Source organism: Martes martes (genome assembly GCF_963455335.1).
Source record: "Martes martes genome assembly, chromosome: 9".
Lineage (NCBI taxonomy): Eukaryota > Metazoa > Chordata > Mammalia > Carnivora > Mustelidae > Martes > Martes martes.
Genome location: NC_137896.1, coordinates 102,104,926 through 102,126,725, shown reverse-complemented (window position 1 = coordinate 102,126,725; position 21,800 = coordinate 102,104,926). Strand labels below are relative to the sequence as shown.

Below are 21,800 nucleotides of genomic sequence, written 5' to 3'. Positions count from 1 at the left end.
TTATAGTTGGGAAGAGTATTTCCTCCTATATCCACCATTAATCTTGATGAAAAAATTCCTTGGACTGTGTTTTTTTGGGAAGAGTAGGACTGGAGGGGAAAAGATTCCTTCTTATGTTCACAACCTGAACATTTTTTTCTCCTAATTATTTTCATCTTTGAACTAGAAAATCTGATTGGAAGAATCTTATAGAATTTTGTGTGAAATAGAAGTAAATTGATTAAATGTGATGCCTTTACCTGGAGAATGTTGCAATGGACTTAATGCCCATTCTCCTGGCTTTTCAGAGGCCTTTCTCATGCCCATTAGATCTCAGAGGAGCTTCTGGATGGTAGAGGTTATAGTAATCCTGACCTGTGTGTGAATAGAGCGAGTCTCACCTTACTAAAATAGCTTACACAAAAAGAGAGGTCTTCAGGATCCATGAAATTTCGAAACAAAGGCTGCCATATTAGTTCCAAGGATATATAACACCAAATACAGTACCTGGTGGGCATGGCAGGTGATAGAATTGAAAGAAGTGGGTTGCAGTAAGAAAGAAACCCAACTACCATCTGAAGATGCATTTACCACTCTGCTCCAACCCTCTGTGGAAACAAAGCCAGATTTAAATTAAAATGCCAGATTTAAATTAGTAATGCCAGATTTAAATTAAAAAAAAAAAAAGCCCAAATCCAGATTTAAAAAAAAATTGTGAACTCTCTTGGCTTTTAATGTTGGGAATCAATCAGTATTTGAAATAACACCTTGTGGGCCAGATGAACTTGTCTGTGACTCTGATCTTTCCCACGGGTGGCCAGTTTGCAACCTCTGCTACTCATCTGGGTCAGCCGACTGGGCCTGGTTTGTTATTGCCAATCAGGAAGGTAATACGTGATTGGTGAAGCAATTATGTGCTGTGTGTAGTCTGTTTCCATAGAGTCTGAGGGTACATAAAAACAGTTTATTTGCCCATGCAGAACTCACAATCTTCTTTACACTGCTCATTTACTTTGCAAATCTTTCATCATTTGTTTTAAGCCGCCAGAGGTGAGGAAGGCTTCATCCCAGCCTCTTTCTAATGCTCCATTGATCAGACTATGTAGAATATGAATGTCCTGTATTGACTGAGAGTCAGTGGGTGTGATTCCTCTTCTAGGTGTGGTGGAGATGCCATGGATGGAGGCCAATAGTGTGTGTGTGTGTGCACGCGCATATGCGCGCGTGTGCGCAATTTTGGGGGTGCAGAGGGCAATAGCTAGGTATACAAAGTTTAGTCTAAGGCAGTATCAGGAGGTTGATGAAGTCAGAACTGTTTCTATAACAATACAAGGCATCATTTACCTTTTTCCTTCTCATTTTTTAATGTGTATCCAGGGGAGTGTTACAGAAGCTATATGACAGATGATGATGTCATTGCTCTAATGGCTAATGAAAGGTTTGTATGTATGTTTTTATATTTTAAAATTTTGCTTTGAAGCAAACTTCTCTGGGGTCCTAATAATATTTAAGAGTATAAAGAGGTCCTGAGATTAAAAAGTTTAAGGACTGCTAGTCTAGGACAGTGGCCGTCAACCCTTGTTGTATGAGCCATCTGGGGAGCTTTCCATTAGTACTGTTGCCTGAACCTCATCCCAAACCAATTGATCCAGAATCTCTGTAGATGGGAAGTTATCATTATTGCCATCCCCATCATTATCATCATTACTGTTACCATCCCCATCATGATCATCCTATTACCATTCCCACCATCGTCATTGACTTCATCACTGTCATCGTCAACACCACCATCATCATCATCATCATTATCATCAGAACTCCACCTGTGAACTATCCACCCTTGCTCGGGCCCCGTGCTATGTACTATAACTCTGATTCTAACAACTGCCCAGAGAGGCTGACATGATCTTACTTTACAACAGGAGCAGGTGGGTCAGAAAAGCTGAGGTGAGTGAGTTCACAGAGCCCAAGCTGATGGAGCCAGCATCTTTCAGCAGTTATTTCCGCTGTATCAATGTTCCCAGGCTTTGCACTAACGGAAACTTATTGAATTATGCTTTTATCCCTCCAACCCTGCAGTATATTTTGGTAGATTTTTATAAACAAACTGCACTCCTAAGCAAGAATTAATTTATGGTTTAAATTGTGTGTTAAAAACATGCAATAGTTAGAATGGCCAAAATTAACAAGACAGTAAACAACGTGTTTTGGAGAGGATGTGCTGAAAGAGGAACCCTCTTATACTGTTGGTGGGAATGCAAGCTGGTGTAGCCACTTTGGAAAACAGTGTGGAGATTCCTTAAGAAATTAAAAATAGAGCTTCCCTATGACCCTGGAATTGCAGTACTGGGTATTTACCCCAAAGATACAGATGTAGTGAACAGAAGGGCCATCTGTACCCCAATGTTTATAGCAGCAATGGCCATGGTCGCCAAACTGTGGAAAGAACCAAGATGCCCTTCAATGGACAAATGGATAAGGAAGATGTGGTCCATATATACTATGGAGAATTATGCCTCCATCAGAAAGGATGAATACACAACTTTTGTATCAACATGGACGGAACTGGAAGAGATTATGCTGAGTGAAATAAGTCAAGCAGAGAGAGTCAATTATCATAGGGTTTCACTTAGTCATGGAGCATAAGAAATAACATGGAGGACATTGGGAGATGGAGAGGAGAAGGGAGTTGGGGGAAATTGGAGGGGGAGACAAACCATGAGAGACTATGGACTCAAAAACAATCTGAGGGTTTTGGAGGGGTGGGGTGGGAGGTTGGGTGAGCCTGGTGGTGAGTATTATGGAGGGCACGTATTGCATGGAGCACTGGGTGTGGTACATAAACAATGAATTCTGGAACACTGGAAAGAAATAAAAAAATAAATAAAAATTAAATTAAAAACAAACAAACCAAAAAAACCCCCATGCAATTGTCAATCGTGACTTCTGCTTAGTACAAGATCATCAGATCACAGTATAGAGTTGAAGTAATTCCACCTAAAAGCAAAGAGATCTGATCTCTGGGTTCACTTGGAAGGCCTACATGTGGTTAAATATGTTTTTTTTTTTTTTTTCTGACACTTTGAAATATTGAGAAGAGCACATGACCCCCCCCAACCCCCGCCACCGCACCACCACCACTCTTAACTTGGTGGATCTCAAGGTGAGCACAACTCATGGGAAGGAAAAAGAAACCTTCCATTTTTTGCTGAATTCTGAGCAGTAGAATGCTGTGCCCATGTTGTAGACATGGGTGTACCCAAAGTCTTTTCTTATAAATAGATCTTCATGAATAATTTATTTTAATTTTTGTCAGGAAGCTGGCTTTATGGATGCCAGAGGATGGAGTGGGTGGAGTAGGGGAGGAACAAAGGTTGGTGCCATAAGCTCTCCATTTCTGGGGCGGTGATCCTTTTCCTTGGATGAGGAAGTAAGGCGTGAAGATTAAAGGCACACAGATGTGTCTGTGAGATGTGTCAACCTGCCAGATAGTGAGATGCAGCAGTTCTCATGGAGTCCTCATTGTTCTGCCCTTGCTCTGCTTTTGCTTATTCTAACTTTAATAACAGAAATAGTCTGACCCCAAAGAGTTACCTCCCCTCTTGGGCTATTTAAACCCTATGTCCTTTTTAGATCTCAGTTCAAAAGTCACTTGCTCAGAGAAGCCTTCCCTCTCCCCTTAACTAAAGTCCCTGTGATAAGCTGTCCCCCTCTCCTTCACAGCACCTATGCTGGGAGTTGTTTGACATTTGCTTAGGTAGAACTTTGGTTGACATCGTATCTCCCAGGAGGCTACAGTTCCCTCACCAGTAGGGATGGTGACTGCACTTGCTTACTCTTTTTTTTTTTTTTTTGTTAAGATTTTATTTATTGGGGCGCCTGGGTGGCTCAGTGGGTTAAAGCCTCTGCTTTTGGCTCGGGTCATGATCCCAGGGTGCTGGGATCCAGCCCTGCATCGGGCTCTCTGCTCAGCAGGGAACCTGCTTCCTCCTCTCTCTCTGCCTGCCTCTCTGCCTACTTGTGATCTCTGTCTGTCAAATAAATAATAAAATCTCTTAAAAAAAAGATTTTATTTATTTATCTGACAGAGAGAGAGAGAGAGAGAGACATCAAGAGAGGGAGCATAAGCGGTGGGGAGTGGGAGAGGTAGAAAAGACTTCCCACGAGCCAGGAGCCCTACACAGAGTAGATTCCAGAACCCTAGGATCATGACCTGAGCCGAAGGTGACGCTTAATGACTGAGCCACCCAGGCGCCCCTTGCTCATCATTTTTATTTCCAGCACTTAGCACCGTGCCTTGTGCAAATAAGTTTTTTAAAAATGAAATGAATAACTGTGTCAATGAATGGGTTAGCAGTGCTAAAAAAGCAACTACTTTGTTTTTCTGTTTTGTTTTTGTTTGTTTGTTTAAGTATTAGATTCCTCTTTGATGCTGTTGTTCTCCATGTTCAGGCTCATGTTCCTTTTTTTTTTCTTTACTGTGGTAGGGTGCTGATCATTATCTGTATTTGAGGCTAGACCAAACACTATTAGTGCAGATTGCTAGGTCCCAATCACCCCAAGCTCTCAGCTGTGTCATACATTTTATTGGACTTTTAAATAAAACATATCAGGAAGAGGTGGTAATTCTTCAAATATGATCTGAACCACCTGTACCAGAATCACATGGGGGAACTTTGTGAAAAAGCCTATTTCTGGGCTTAACCCTGGGCCTGCTAAATCAGAAGCTCAGGGTATAAGAGCATGAGAATTTGCATTTATTGTTGTTATCTTAAAAAATGAATATGTGCCACATTATCCCAAACCACAAAGTATAAAAAGACATATGGACTTTAATAAAAAATTTAAATGTTTAAAAAATTAATATCTATTTTATTTTAGAATATTTTTAGGTTTATAGAAAACCTATGAAGATAATATAGAGAATACCCATATACCCCACACCTAATTTCCTCTGTTGTTGACATCTTATGTTGTTAGGACACATTTATCATGATGAATGAACTAATAATATTGATATATCATCATTTTTTAATCATTATTATTTTAAAGATTTTATTTATTGAGAGAGAGTGAGAGAGAGCATGAGAGCAGGGTGAGGGGCAGAGGGAAATGCAAACTCCCTGTTGAGGGGGAACTCCATGTGGGGTTGGATCCTGGGACCCAGGATCAGGACCTGTTTAGATTTTATTAGTTTTTTAAAAAATAAATAAAATTTAAATTAATTTAAATAAAACTAATAAAATCCGAAGTAAGACAGATGCTCAACTTAAGCTTATGATTAAACTAGAGTTATAGGCTTTTGGGAGGAAGACTACTGAGGTAAAGTACCAGTCTCATGACATCATATCAAAATTACATGTTATCAATATGACTTATCAATGTTGATACTAGCCTTGATCAGCTGACTGGGGAAGTGTCTGCCAGATTTCTTCACTGTTATATTACATGTTATATTACCTCCCCGCCCCCCCCCCCCCCCCCCGCCATTTACATTGTGCTCTTTGGAAGGGAGACAATATAGATCAGCCCACACCTAAGGTGAAGGGAGTTATGCTCTGCCTCTTTGAAGGAGGAAGTATATACATAAATTCCTCTGCAGAGGAAATCTGTTCTCCCCCATTAATTTATTCAATCATTTATTTATATCAGTATGGACTCATGGATATTTGTTTTATACTTTACAATCCAATGCTACATTATGTGTTTTGTTGCTCAAATTGTTCCAACTTTGGCCTCTGGGAACCCTTTCAGTTGCTCTGGGGTCCCTTTGACATACCTAATAACTGCCTCCCCTGTTTTTTTTTTTTTTTTTAAGATTTTATTTATTTGACAGAGAGAGAGAGAGACAGACAGCAAGAGAGGGAATACAAGCAGAGGGAGTGGGAGAGGGAGAAGCAGGCTTCCCGTGGAGCATGGAGCCAGATGCGGGGCTGGATCCCCAGGACCCTGAGATCATGACTTGAGCTGAAGGCAGATGCTTAATGACTGAGCCACCCAGGTGCCCCTCTCACCTGTTTTTTTACTTTCTGGTACTACAAGGTATTCTAGACCTATCTAGTGCATTTCTTTCTTTCTTTCTTTTTTTTAAAAAAGATTTTAATTTATTTATTTGACAGAGAGTGATCACAAGTAGGCAGAGAGGCAGGCAGAGAGAGAGAAGCAGGATCCCCCTGAGCAGAGAGCCCGATGCAGGGCTCCATCCCAGGACCCCGGAATCATGACTTGAGCTGAAGGCAGAGGCTTAACCCACTGAGCCACCCAGGTGCCCCACCTTGTGCATTTCTTGATCCAGCCCTAGAATTTCAGGCATTTTCCTAAGGAGCTTTGATTCTTTTTATTAGAGAATGGTATTAAAAACTATGAACTGGGCACTAGGTATGCTTGTTGTACTGGGTATCATTGCTTCTAGGCTCTCCCAGCTGACCAGTCAGGGAAATATACATGTGTATACCAACCCAGGTATATGCACAGATTGATAATATTTCTGTATGTAACTGTCTGTTCTATATCAAGTCAAACCTGAGTTCATACTGATGTCTCTAATCCATTTCCGCATGGTTCACTTCAGCCTTTTCCCCATGCTTGTTTGTGAACTCTCCCTGTAACAGTGAGAAACCTGGCTTCTTCCATCCACCATCCATATGCTTAATTGTTAAATGCCAGTACCCATGGATAATGGTTTCAGCGTTGTTCACTTGTACTCCACACTCTGTGGGAAACTTTACCAACTGCATGCAGTGCTTAGGTACAGTTCCTTTGCCTTTGGTCTTAAATTAAAGACTCTACTCATTTCCAATGTGACTTTAGGTCAGCACCTTGGGTTTCTTCCTCACTCCCTGCAGTGAGGTTATTTCATACCTTTTTGCTATATTTAGATTCTATTGTTACAGTCTGCATTCCAACCTGGGATTAAAAAAAATAAAGCTGAATAAATAAAATAAGTTCAATTAATTTAAATAATTTTATATTTAATACATTTCATTTTATATTTATGTAAGTTTATATCTTAAACCCCCAAATATAAAAAAATATATAGTTTTTGGGGTGCCTGGGCCATTCAACCAGTTAAGTGTCTGTCAGGGTACTGGGATCAAGCCCTGCCCGTATCAGGTTCTTTGCTCTGTGTGTATGTGTGTGTGTGTGTGTTTACATGTACATATACATGTATATATATATATGTGTATATATGTACACACACACACACACACACACACACACGTGGTTTTTCAATCATGGTCACCCAAACAATTAAAACTTTTGAGCACACATTTTTAGTATTTGCTTTTTTAAAAAGTGGTTTATGTTCGTGCTTTCCTAGTGTTATATAATTAGAAATACTAACAGTTTCTACCTGTTTACCTGCAGTTTGTGGCGGGGGGGGTGCTTTTAGAGGACAAGGGCCATAGGTTCCCTGAAGTTTCCAAAAGCTCAAATGTATGTGAGTTTTTAATGTAAGATGCATTTTCTGACAGGAAGAAATGTATTAAGTAATGACTGGCTTCCCAATCTCACCCACGAAATCCCATTCAGTTACTTATTTATTTCCAGCTGCAATAGTGACATTTTACTTATCTCTAACCCCATGGATAAGACTGTTATCTGGAAAAAAAGAAAACCCAAGTTCCACGTGAGTTCTTAAGTTTGTCTTTTGACAGAGACTGAAGTTCTTTGAGGCAAATTGTAGGACAGTAGGACCTGCAGAAGTATCTTGATACAGGCAGAGTACACACCGGAGCTTCCCTTCTGGTAATGATGAACTTGGCAATTCAGGAATGAAGGTGAAATGAGGTTATTTTCAGCTAAACAAAAACAGAGGGTGTTCACTACCATAAGATCGGCAGAAAAGGAAACTTTATTTTTTATTTTTATTTTTTAAAGATTTTATTTATGTACTTGACAGACAGGGATCACAAGTAGGCAGAGAGACAGGCAGAGAGAGAGGAAGGGGAAAGCAGGTTCCTCATTGAGCAGAGAGCCCAATGTGGGACTCGATCCCAGGACCCTGAGATCATGACCTGAGCCAAAGGCAGAGGCTTTAACTCACTGAGCCACCCAGGTGCCCCAGGAAAAGAAACTTTAGATAAGCATTATCCAATAGAACTTTTGAAGATGATGACAATGTTCTCTATATTTGCCATGCAGGAGCCTTTAGCTACTTGTGGCTAGTGAGCTCTTGAAATGAGTCTCTAATGAGACCAAGGAACTGATTTTTAAATTTTGTTCTATTTTACTTACTTTATGCTTAAATAGCCACATGTGGCTGGTAGCTACCCTATTAGACAGTGTGGCCTAAAATACATACTTCACATAGGAGGAAAATGATCCCAGATAAAAGGTATAGATATAAGAAGAAATGAAGAGTAAAGAAGTTACTAAATATATAGCCAAAAGTAAATTAACACTCATGTTATGAAATAATAATAATAGTATCTTAAAGTTTTGAGAGTATATGAAATTAAAATATATGACAGTAGAAGCATATAAATGGGGTGAAGTTGAGGTAAATGGAGGAGTTCTGTCATTCTGGATTGTCTGGGAAGAGGATAATGTTATTCATTAACATAAGTCTTTATAATTTAAGGATACATGGGGTATTTCTAGGATAAAGACTAAAAGAATAGAAAATAAGTGTAATAGTATATAAATTTCAAACTAGTGGGGAGATAAATGGAATGCCAAAAAATACAAAAACCAAAAGAAAGCAAGAATGGGGAGCAGAAACAGAATAGGAGTAAGGAATATGAAGCACCGTAACAGTGGTAGGTTTTCAAGCCCAAATGCTCTGTTTCATTGATTTTAATATATACATTTACTCATATTTTTACATTTCTGGAATTGGGAGTCATATGATGGATTGTGGCATCGCATGAGTCCTGCCAGGTTGTGCTAACATGTCAGAGTCAGAGGTTTTTTTTGGTCATCGGTTGAGTTTTGTGGTTCATTGTTTTTTTTTTTTTTTTCATTTTATTTTATTTTTTTCAGTGTTCCAAGATTCATTGTTTATGCCCCACACCCAGTGCTCCATGCAATACGTGCCCTCCTTAATACCCACCATCAGGCTCACCCAACCCCCCCACTCCCCTCCAAAACCCTCAGTTTGTTTCTCAGAGTCCACAGTCTCTCATGGTTCATCTCCCCCTCTGATTTCCCCCAACTCACATCTCCTTTCCTTCACCCAATGTCCTCCATGTTATTCCTTATGCTCCACAAGTAAGTGAAACCATGTGATAATTGACTCTCTCTGCTTGACACTGCCTTTTACAGTGGCATCTGGGAGGCCAGCAGCCAGCCCTGGATCAACACAGGATTAGGGGAGCTAAGGAATGCAGTGGGCTAGCCCAGGCCTGGCATGCTGAGAGCATACAGCGGACTGCTGTGGCGGTTGCCCTGGCTCTTGTGCCGTTGCTGTTGGCCCCGCTGCCATGATCTTACTTGGTCATGTGGATTTTCCTCTGAATGAAGCAGCTGTTACTGGATTTGTGAAGCACAACCATACTTGTTAACTGACAAGAGCAAATGCAATACAAAACAATAAAAAAGCAAGTAAATTGCCAACAGGCTGTAGGGAGAAGCTGGTTCTTGGTGGGCTTGAACAAGGAAGGTCCCTTGGGGATGTGTTGCATGTCACCACCGAAGAAGAGTGAACAGAGATGAGGTGGACAGGAGCATCAGTGATGTCCTGGAGTGCTCCTTGAGAGCGGAAAGGATATTTTTCTCTGGGATATGGGGCCCCATCTGGCTGAACTCTGGGACTGGAGTAAAGAACCAACAGGAGAACAGAGACTTGGTTGCACCTCTCAGGCTCAGTGTCTGGCCTACACCCTGTGTCTCCCCTTTCCTTCTATTCATGTGTCTTTCCTATACCTTCACTGTCGGACTGGACTGGCAGCCACACAGCCCTTTTCAAGTGCCTTGAAATGTGTTCAATGGTTGTGGCACAGTTCTTGGCAGAGTGACACTACTCCCCAGGAATTTGTTTGTTCCCTCAGTATGGAAAATGGCAGGCAATGGATGATGACATAACGCCTAATAACCTAAGACGCTATTTATTACTGGGTAAAGGAATGCTGCTGTTACATTTGCATGCACACTCCCAAACCGATTCTTCAAAGTAAGGACCAGACCTGGCCCCTCCACATTAGAGATCCCAAAGGGAGAAGACAAGCCGAGCTCCAGGAACCATAGTGTACGGGGATCCCTGGCTCAGGTAAGTGTTACTGACTCCCGCTGAAGAGGCCAACTGACATAGATTGGGAAGCAGAGCAGGGTCTGGCCCTGCCTTGCTTTTTTCCCAGAAGCATGACCTCCTGTGGACTTCCTGAATCTCTAAATATTGTCTCTGATTCCTGCCCAGACCACCTTGCTCTCAGCCCCAAGAGCAGCCTGTTGTCTGCCAGGAGCGCTTCTGCCGACAGGCAAAGCATTGCTGGAAGGCTAGGCAGACACTGAGCTTTGGAGACCTGGAAACCCTGATAATGCTATCTCTGATTTCCAGATTCTAGAGAAGACTGATTTCAGAATCTAGAAAGTACTGGTCTTCAGAAAAGAGATTTTGGAAGCCTCCTTATTTTGAGTGTTCTTAGGTGAAAAGAGATCCGCCTCAGACGGTTGAATGCACTACTTCTCTAGGGAACTCTCTGGAAGCCACCTGCGTTTATTTTAATGCCGGTGGCAAATTCCATAGTGGCTCACAGGGATATCCCAAGTACCTCAGTCTATAGGTATCATTCTGTCCTCCATCAGGACCACCATTGTCTTCATGTATCTGGGTACCTACATTTCTGCCACATGTTTCTTATTCTGATGTCATGTGGCTGCGAAATTCTCTGCCTTCTCAGATGCCACCAATTCCCTGTGTCCCTTGGTGTATCCCCAAACTGCAAAAGCAGTTGCACTTTGTAGATTTGGGGGAGAACCAAATAACAAATAACTGAAACTCAGATAGTGGCTATCCATGCCCTTAAATATCTATCAGGTGTCCCTGCCTCTGAGAGCCACTCCCCTGTCTTTCATTGTCTTTGCTGCTGAGTCCTGGAGCCCTCTCATGTCATTTTTAATTTTTGCAAAAGCATCTAGTTCCCTTTGACTCACTCCTAAGCCCTTCTCAAAGGATTGGGTTTCCATACAGACTGCCCATCTCCGCAAACTAAAAGTGGTGTGATCCTTGAGAATTCACTTACCTTCAGGTTTTTCATCTGCTAAATGGGAATAAGAATTCTTCCCTCACTTCCCTTACTCTGATGTCCTGAACTAATGTTGGGGAAAGTTCTTTGTGAACTGAGTGAGATGTGCCCTGCAGAATTGAGGGGTGTTTGGAAATCTCTCTCCTCTAAGCCCTTCCAGTGAAGAGCTCCTGTGTTATCCCTTCCCCAAGACATTAAGAGTTGAGCCTTCTGGGACATTTGGAGGCTTAGTTTGCCATGACAAGAGGCTTCAAAGAAACTGACTTTCTTTGCAAAGATTAGACTATAGCAGAGAGTCAGCAAACTTTTCCTGTAAATGTTGGGACAGTCACTATTTTTGTGTGTGTGTGTTATGTTAGTCACCATACAGTACATCATTAGTTTTTGATGTAGTGTTCCATGATTCATTGTTTGAGTGTAACACCCAGTGCTCCATACAATCTGTGCCCTCCTTAATACCTATCTGGTGATGGGTATTAAGGACGGTCAGCATTTTATGCTTTGCTGACCAGATGATCTGTCTTTCAAATACTCATCTCTGCTGTTAAAGCCAGAAAGCAGCCATAAACAATGTATAAAAAAGGACATGGTTGTGTTCCAATAAAACTTTATTTAAAAAATTAGGTAGTGGGACAGATTTGACCTGTGGGCTGTAGTTGATAGCTCCAGAGCAATAATACACTTTGAACTCTTGATTACATTTTAATCAAATATTGCCAAGATCCATAAGAATCATATCATGACCCACAGTTTGGAAACATTGCTTTGGAGGGCAAAAATCAAAGAAAGAGTGATAGAAGAAGCATGGTCAAGTCTTACAAGGACTTCCTGGACACAGCAAACATTTCTAAGCAGAGAATAAGGCTGATGGACAATCAGCACTAGCGAAGTCCAGCAAGGTTTCCTGGGGCAGAAGTGCCATAACTGATCTCCTTCTTGTCTACTCAGGTCCTGCCTTTCATCCCAGGCCCTTGCTGAGTCATTTCATTGTGTTTAAAATGTCATTTTTGAAGGACTTAGGTGTGAAAACAGAGTCTGAAGACCTGGGAAGAGATGAGCCCCAGTGCTGCTCAGAAGGTAAGATTCTTGCAAACATGCTTACCAGGGCCAAAAATAACCCCTAAAGAAAGACCTTGCAAGTTTGCATACAGACCTGTTTCTTCCTGTTGACTTGCATGGTAAATGACCTTTGAGAACTTCCCTGGTAAATGAATTAGGTGAGAGAAATCCTTGAAGGGAAAATGAAACTTTGCCTTGGGTGCCTAGGTATGTTAGGTAGTAGGTAAATAGATCACCTTCACCCACAGATCTGGGGCTTTGAAGTCCTGACTGACCAACTGGATGGTTCTGGATCATCCAAATGCATTTCTGTCCTCCCAGCCTGCTCAAGCAGAGGTGAAGTCCCTGCAGTGGAAGGGGTTGTCTGAGTCTGGGGTGGGAAAATGACACCAGCTTAGGGCTTCTGAGGGCCCCACGGAGGAAAGCATTTGGGTGTTGGCTCAAGGGGAATGAAAAGAAGAGGCTTTGAACTCAAATGACTGTCTAATGCATGGAGTGTGAAGGGAGAGGCCTATAACATGATGGAGGCCCAAACCCTGAGCCTTCAACTCATATGTGACAGTGTTCCCAAACTAAAAATAGGACATTTGTCTGGTAAATGTAGATCTGCCAACAGAGAGGTTTAGAACTAGCCCTGCTCCTGGAACATGGGTCATGTGATGGCCACCGCACACATTCTGTCCCTTAGGCAGCAGGGAGTGCACACCAGGAAGGCATAAGCACTAGACATTGTAATTTCCCAACCCTAGGGAACTCCAAATGGTGACATTGAGGCCATGTCCTAATTCTGCCTCTTTGTAGGTGGCATGTGCAGAAAGGGAAGAGTCTTCCTCTGATTCCAGTACAGTTCTTGAGAAGCTCTGTCTGAACCTGGCCTGGGGCAGCTCCAACTTTCCCCATTCCTACTCACCAAGGTGCAGTCCTCCTGCTTCTTAGAAGCATAGATGGTCAGAGCTGGAGGGACAGACAGGGAAAACGAGGCTCAGAGTGGTGAGAGGCAGAATTGCCTCGATCAGCCAAGTAGTTAGCAAGGCTAAGACTGTGTAGAACCTTCATACCAGAGCACAAGTTTTGAGTTTTCTTCTTCCCTAGGTGCTATGTGCTCTCAATGTGCAAAGTTTTTTTTGGATTATGGCCAGGAATTTCATGCAGGGAATTATCAAACTTAATGTTTTATCAGATAGAAGCCTCCAGATTAGTCTCAGATTAATGTGGGCAATGTAAACTATACCCCTGAATTAATGCAATGCATGTATTTGTTGCAAGTAAGGAAGTTCTGCATTCAGAAACCAAGTTAGCTCTATTTCATTTCCATTTCCACCATTTTTGACCAGTAAAGTTTTGTTTTGTTTTGTTTTTTGAGAGAGAGAGAGAGAGACAGAGGTTGGAGGAAGGGCCAGTGGGAGGGGGAAAGAGAGAATCTTAGGCAGGTTCCATGGCCAGCACAGAGCCTGACATGGGGCTCCATCTCACAACCTTGAGTTCATGACCTGAGCTGAAATCAGGCTTAACTGACTGAGTCAGCCAGGCACCCCCAGGAAAGCTATTTTTTATGTCATTACTGTCTCTCTGCTTTAGTGTTTCTCAAAACATACAAAAAAAGAAGTAAAACATTAAATGGGCCCTGATGTTCCCAAATCCCTGGAAAATCTCAATTGTATGTGCTAACTTCACTGTCTCTGATTCCAGACTTCACCAGAAGCCTCTCGGAGCCAAACACGAACCTCCCCACAATGAGTTCTCCCTATTCACGTAAGGCCCCTGGTTGAACTGATGAGGGTGGTGATTTGTGAGGGTGAGGATGAGGGTGACGCCACTATGCTCTCTTTGGGGAGTCAGAGGATCAGAGACGGGGGGATACCTGAGGATACTGTGATGAGGCTAAGGCTTTTCCTTTGTGGAAGTGAATCTGAGGAGAGTCAGTAAGAAAGATGAACCCTGGGTTGTCCTCTGCCTTTCCAGAGAGGCGAGGTAGCACATATCTGCCGAATGGCACAGGAGAAGAAAGGTTATGAGCCTGGGAACCTTCTATGTCCTTCTTCTGACCTTAGCATGCCGCTAGCGGGCAACGCTGACCTCCTCACATAATTTATGAAAAACAGGAATTGGCCAGCAGAGGGTGCACAGGAAGCTCACACAGCTAGTGCCTTGGCAGCCCTCACAGATCTAGAAATTTCTCACAGGTTACTAGATAATCTCCTGATGATCTTAAGAAAATTCAAGTGCAGCAAATGAGGGCACCTGCCCCAAGTGACACAGGTAGAAAGGCACTGTAACATCTGTCTGCCCAAGTCAGGTTTAAGGCTCCCTGTCACCATCCCTGCAAAAGCAGAGTCCGGAGACCTCAGCCTGAGTCCCAGGTCTACAGCAGGCTTCCTTCCTCCCTGGTAAACCAGCAGTTACACACTGGGGTGCTCTGTGAGGGAGGTCGCGTCAGGCACTATGGCTGCTGCCATTGCGGCTCCCACTGTTGTTTGGGAGTGGACTCCCTAGAGAAAATAATTACCAGCATGTGAAAGCCACTTACACCTCCGCTGTGGATTTGGGAAGAAACTCTGAAGAACACATATGAGGTCAGGAATGATGTGATGTGAACCGATCCCACTAAGAGGATACCACGGGAGCCTCAGGGCACCATGATGGGAGGCCCAAGTCTGCATGACAGGAGGGAAACCGAAGTAGAAGAAGGACAGGTTCCAGAAATATTCAAGTGGCAAGTGGCCCAATGCAGTGATGGAAATGCAACTTACAGAGCACGTGTAGGTGTCTCCCCAGACCAATCAGAATCTCAGGGCTGTGGGGCCCAGGCATCCATGGCCCTAAACTGTCACCCATCAGGTGATTTCCAGTGTATGGTGCTTCGCTCCTAGGTCCTTCCTGCCTTTTTTCTCTTCCACTGGCCCTGCAGTGCAAGGAGCTGTCCCGCCCCAGGCATTGCTGATGGCATATTGCCCCCAGTGATAGGCTACAGGAAAGACGGTTAAGAAGACTAAAGATTAACATGTTCTGGGGCTTTTCTATGGCTCAGATACCTGGCTAAATGTTACTCATTTGAGTAAGCATTTTGATCTTCCCAACACATCTGCCAGGTAGGTGCTATTATTAGCCCCTTTTCACAGATAAGAAGATTTAGAGAGATTTAGTAACATTTCCTAGGTCCTAAATCAGTAAGCGATGGGGCCTTGGATTGAACCCATCTTTGAAAATGGATAACCCATGTTAAATTGCTTGTTCAGAGCAAGGCAGAAAATCTGGGTGGGAGAAATCTTCAGTGGGCTGTGATGTTTGAGGTCATAGGCAGGTGGAGGCTTGGGGCTGGGACTCTCACCTGTGGGCTAGAAAGGATTGCTTGTAAAAGGGCAGTCTCAGGGAATTTAATCTGTAGCAAGAACAGGAGCACCCCAGCCAGAGATTCGTTTCACAGTTGGCCACTCCTGCTCCCATTCAAGATCCTGGGGCAGGGTGAGGTAGGTGAAGGCCAGAGCTAGGCTATCTTGGGGATAGAAGAAGACCTCTATCCATCTGGTACTCTGCTTGGCATTGAGTTACCTGTACAGAGATGACAGCTTTAGGAGTGGTATGCTCTAAGCATTTTGGATCCCAGTTACCCCAATCAATTAAACAAAACTGAGGATCTACATCTTTGAAATGTGGGCATTATACATTATGAAACTTGCACAAAATTAGAAAATTCAGAAGGACTAAATAAAATAGAACCGACATTTAGTGATTCCTTCCCACATTCCAGTGGACTGTCTGGTTCACCCAACCACCACGCTCCACCCCCGTCCCCGCAGACACGCACCTAGCGATGTGCTGGCAAATGTTTGACAACCAGTTCTCTGGAAATGGGGGAGTGGGAGGGAGCTCTGATATGTAGCTCTTGCCAGTTTTCATGGTGTGATGATTCCCAGCATGGCTGACTTCAGACTGCCAACATGAAGTCATTGAGCATGGATTTGGGAAGAGATGCTAGCCGTTGGCTCTTGTAAGCTGATATAAGCTTGTTCCAGCACACCACTGCAGCCACTTTTCAGATCTTCATTTTAGAGCAAGAACTGGTTGACAAACTGTAGCCTGCAGGCAAAAATCCACCTCACAGCCTGTTTCATGTAGTTTGCTAACATAGTCGTGCTCATTGGTCATCTATGGCTGCCTTCATACTATAACCATAGAGCATGTGGTTTCTTGATCTGCAAAGCCTGGAATATTTACAATACATCCCTTAACAGAAAGTTTGCCAACTCCTGCTGTAGAGGGTAGGAGACCAGAGACTATTGGCAGCCTCTAGACATTTACCCTTGAGTCAGTCTGGTACTTGAAGTACAATTTCCATTAGATGGCTGCAATGCATGATGGTCACAAAAGTCTACACTATTTTACTCGCAAAAGTAACATTAGCTGTTTTAGTGGTTTTGTTTGTTTGTTTTTACTTAGCTTAGTCTGTCTTGGCAATTTTCAGTAGGAAAATGCATTCTAGATTCCACCTAACCAAGACACCCAGAGCTGTTGACAACTCCCTGTTACTTCCCCACAGCCCTCTTGCAGAAGGTTTGTCAGGGCGGCTCCAGGAGATCGATCTCCAGGAGATCAAGGAAGGATCAGAGGTCAGTTGGCCCAAGGCAGCAGGACAGGCTAGGCTCTCTTTGCAGAGTGTGTGGGAGGGACCGTTTGGCAGTCCCTCATGGTGATTTCTGGTGTTTAAGGTAATTGTCATAATGCATTGGGTGATTGTCACATCAATAATTAACATAATGCTGTGAGGAGGGCAGGGTGAGGATGATTATGCTCATTTCATAGACGAGTAAACAGACTTAGAGACGAGTAACTTGACCAGTCACCCAGATTGTAAGTGGCAGACTTCCAGATGTTCTGACTCCTAGTACAGAGCGATTTGCCCTGTCCCTGAGGGCTAAAAAGTGAGTCCTGCATTGGGCTCCCTGCTCAGCGGGGAGCCTGCTTCTCCCTCTGCCTGCCACCCCCCTGCTTGTGCTCTCTCTTTCTCTGACAAATCAATAAATAAAATACAATCTTTAAAAAAAGAAAAAAGAGTGCTCGCTTTGGCAGCACATATACTAAGGAAAAAAAAGAAAGAAAGAAAAAAGAATCACCTGAGAAGCTTCTAATGAATCTTGAGGGTATTGGGCTATGTGAAAAAAGTCAGACAGAGAAAGAGAAATACTGTATGCTATCATTTTTTTAAAAGATTTTATTTATTTATTTAGCAGAGAGAGAAATCACAAGTAGACAGAGAGGCAGGCAGAGAGAGGGAGAAGCAGGCTCCCCGCTGAGCAGAGAGCCCGATGCGGGGCTCGATCCCAGGACCCTGAGATCATGACCTGAGCCGAAGGCAGAGGCTTAATCCACTGAGCCACCCAGGCGCCCCATGCTATCATTTTTTATGTTGCATCTAAAAAAGCTAAACTCAGAGAGACAATGTAGACTGGTGGTTAGCAGGGGCTGGGGGTAGGGGAAATGGGGAGATATTTGTCAAAGGATACAAACTTCTAGTTATAAGATTAACAAATTCTGGGGATCTGATGCACAGCATGGTGATCCTAGCTGGTAATACTGTATTGTGTACTTGGAAGTTGCTAAAAGAGTGGATTTTAAATGTTCTCACCACACAAAATAATTATGTGATAGTATGGAGGCATTAGCTAATGCTATGTGATAATCATCGTGGGGTATATAAATGCATCAAACCAACAGTTTGTATGCCTGAAGCTTATTTATATGTCAATCATATTTCAATAAAGCTGGAAAAAAAATACAGATTCTCAGGGTTGCACCACCTGAGATTCTGATCTAGGCATTCTGAGATATAACTCAGGAATCTAGCTGCCTTGTTAAAAAGCCTTAAGTAATTCTGATCCAAGTATATCTTTCTGGTCCACACTTTGAGAAACATCGCTTCCTCCCATATATTTCATTAGAAAACAGTAATGTGCTTTTGTGATTGAGAACCATTTCTGAGTGAGTGGGTGCCAACTGCACTAGCATTCAGTCTGGGCTGAAACGTCTGTCCCTAGGGATTGTCCTGCTCCAGGGGACATGAGCCTGAACCATGGAGAAAACCCATTGCATGGCACATCTGGTGACTGTGCACAGTTCCCAGCAGCAAGGTACCCAGCAGAAGACAGTGATGGAGAGATGCTTACTTGCACAGAGCTTGCATAATGTGGGTTGGCCTGCTGAGCCCCCTGCTAGCTGATTCATTCATTACAGAAGGGTTTGTGCCAGGCTCTGTGTTAGGTGACAAGGAGGAAAGGCTGAGCAGACTCAGATGCAGACTATGTCCTCAAGTAGCTCATGGTCTGGTGGGGAGATAGACAGTAATCACACCAACAGCAAGAGTAAATGGAGAAGTGGTGCCCAGTGTATCATGGGCGTGGGTTGTAACCCAATCAGGAAATCAAAAGGGCTTATTTTTTTTAAAGATTTTATTTATTTATTTGACAGAGAGAAATCACAAGTAGCAGAGAGGCAGGCAGAGAGAGAGGGTGAAGCAGGCTCCTTGCTGAGCAGACAGCCCGATGTGGGGCTTGATCCCAGGACCTTGAGACAATGACCTGAGCCGAAGGCAGAGGCTTAATCCACTAAGCCACCCAGGCACCCTTCAGAAGGGCTTCTTTGGGAAAGAGACATGTGAGCAAGATCACAAGAAAGAGTAAGTACTAGTTGGCTCAAGGTCTGTTTAGGTTCTGGACGAGGTCAGTCTAGGCTCTGCTGTTTGTCTTTGAGTGGTCCTCATGAGTTTCCTTTATTGATATGAAAGAAAGCAAAGGTGGAGAAAAGGGAGAGACATGCACAGTATGGAGCCACCTGCATCTCCTTATCCAGGAGGGATGGTTTACCACACCCCAAGCTGTGGTACCCTGAAACCCCATTGATATGCCTTTGGGTACCTCTTTTCTTATGGCAGCCCAAAGGGAAGGGACATTGCTGTAAAGGCCCAGGGAGCTCCTGCCACCCATCCCTCTTCCACTCTATCTCCTGACATGCACAAAACCCATTTCCTGACCTGACAAGTAAAACAAGTGGTGCCAGAAGGGCAATGAATAAAAATGGGCCTTGGGCACAGCCACTGCAGGAGACAGCCTGTGCCTCTGCCTTGGAAATTTGGGAAGAGAAAACTGCTCTATTCTTTACATAATCCCAAAGCAGATACTGGCCCCTGATCCACTTTCTGAAACTGTGGTCATAGCCCACATATTACCGAAGGCTGCAGAGGAGAGGAAAGGAAAGGTAAATTTCATAATGTTGGTGTGTGCTAATTACTTCCTGGCTCAGTCAGCAAAATCCTTCAAGAGAAGCATAGACTCAGACCAGTTCTTGTCAGATGGCAAGCAAAGATGGAGGGAAACACTGCTTTGCTAAGGAAGGGGCTGGTCTGCAGCCTGCAGTCTAAGTTCACTGCAAATCCACCCCCCTCTTTTTTTTTTTTTTTTGACCTCTGCAGGACTAGGAAAGCCAACTGCTTATGTATGGGCCATAGAAGCTGCAAAGTGGCAGGCTTACATAGTAGATAAGATTGGGGCCCTGCATCTTTATCAAGCATGGTCCTTCAAGAATAAATATGTATTTATTGCAATGTATCAGACATGGTCCCTTCAGAGTTAGGTCCAGTCAATTTGCCAGCCGGTGTCAGACAAAGGAAATTTATGTTCTCATCTGAACCTGTTCTGAATGACTTCAAGGCAGCATAATGAAGTTGAGGGGCCCCTTACAACACACATCAAGGGCTAAATGCCACTGCCAAACAAGAATTGTCAGTTGCTAGAGCGTCCAAAATGAAAGTAAATGCAAACAAAACACATTAAATATTAGTTAAGTACTTACATAATCATATAAAATGGAGAATGCTTGAAAACTTTGCAACCACAAAGTAATTTTGATTATATATTCTCTTTGGGGTATAATCAAAGTAAAAAGCAACTGAATTGTTAAATCTTGCTATTCATCCAATCACTTTAACTTTAGATATTTGTCATGTTGTTTGGGACTCTAGAGCAGCAGATAAATCAAGTGAGTAAGCTAATTTTGTAAGTATCAAGATTTTCAATTAGAAAATAATTGTGTAGCTCACTGAATTACAAGAAAAAGACGTAGTATTTCAGTGAACTGTTCGCTTTAGTCTTAAGATGACACAAACAGGGCTTGCCTTTCTTTATTATGATTATTATTATTTTTAAAGATTGTATTTACTTATTTGATAGAAAGAGAGATCACAAGTAGGCAGAGAGGCAGGCAGAGAGAGAGGGTGAAGCAGGCTCCTTGCTGAGCAGGGCGTGATCCCAGGATCCTGAGATCTTGACCTGAGCTGAAGGCAGAGGCTTTAACCCATGAGCCACCCAGGCAACCCCCTTTTTAAAATTATTAACATATAGTGTGTTATTTGCCCCAGGGGTACAGGTCTGTGAATCATCAGGCTTACACGTTTCACATACCTTCCCCAATGTCTATAGCCCAGCCAACCTATCCCTATACACCACCTCCCCAAACCCAGGCTCGCCTTTCTAAAGGGTACAAGGGTAAAGACCAACAACAGAACAAAAGGAGACACCAACTTCCAGACCCCACATTTTTACCAGGCTTTCCCAGTACAGATGACAATTTCTGAGTGGGTGAGGATCCCCTAGACTTTAAGCGTTGAATCTGTTATATACGCAACCTAGAAATAAAATTGATACTCACCTCCAACATCCCTTGCCCCCAAATTTGTACCTGACTCCCTATTCTTTTTTTTTTTTTTTAAAGATTTTATTTATTTATTTGACAGACAGATCCCAAGTAGGCAGAGAGGCAGGCAGAGAGAGAGGGTGAAGCAGGCTCCTTGCTGAGCAGGGCGTGATCCCAGGACCCTGAGATCATGACCTGAGCCGAAGACAGAGGCTTTAACCCACTGAGCCACCCAGGCGCCCCTCCTGGTCCCTATTCTTATTGCCTGCCTGGCCACCACCCCCACAGCACTTTAGTATCTGGAACTTGCTTTGCTTTGGACCTAAACCCAGATATGTCATGAGGGCCCTGCTCTCAGCCTTCAGTCTTCCTAGAAGAAGCAGCTTCTCCTGATTCTTTGTTACTGGTTCCTCCCACCTGTTCACAGCTGCTGCCCCCTCCTCCTCCACTGGGGACTCATGGACAGGGATTTGCTGTACCCCTTGGACCCCAAACCCCAATGTACCTCTCTCAGTGTACCCACAGCTGGATCAGTGTCCCCAGAATTCACCATCCACACACATCCCTTACTATAGAACTTTTGCATCCTCCTCCTGGAGGCACGATAACGAGTATAGCCTGGCTGTATCTTGAGAAACAGAAGCACCCGGGTGAGGTTGGGCATGTTTAGGAAAGCAACAAACCCACAGGCCCTGAGATCATCATTTCCTGGAAATTTATTTCCCTAGAACCTTATAATTAACCACACTCTACCTTTTTTTTTTAATATTTTATTTATTTGAGAGAGAGAGAGAGAGTGTACAAGCAGAGGGAGCAACAGAGGGAGAGGGAAAAGCAGAGGGAGAGGGAGAAGCAGGCTCCCTCAGAGCAGGGATCCCAATGCAGGGTTCGATC

At 43.3% G+C, this 21,800-nt stretch overlaps 1 protein-coding gene across 1 annotated transcript in view; it reads left to right on the top strand.

The window, feature by feature from the left end:
- Positions 1–12,113: 12,113 nt before the first annotated feature.
- LOC308348612 (interleukin-36 gamma-like) overlaps positions 12,114–21,800 on the top strand; it is a 47,828-nt gene continuing 38,141 nt past the window's right edge. The window contains exons 1-3 of the mRNA XM_080812789.1: positions 12,114–12,242; positions 13,026–13,138; positions 13,914–13,976. The gene's annotated coding sequence lies outside the window, so the exon portion shown is untranslated. The remainder of the gene's footprint in view (positions 12,243–13,025; positions 13,139–13,913; positions 13,977–21,800) is intronic.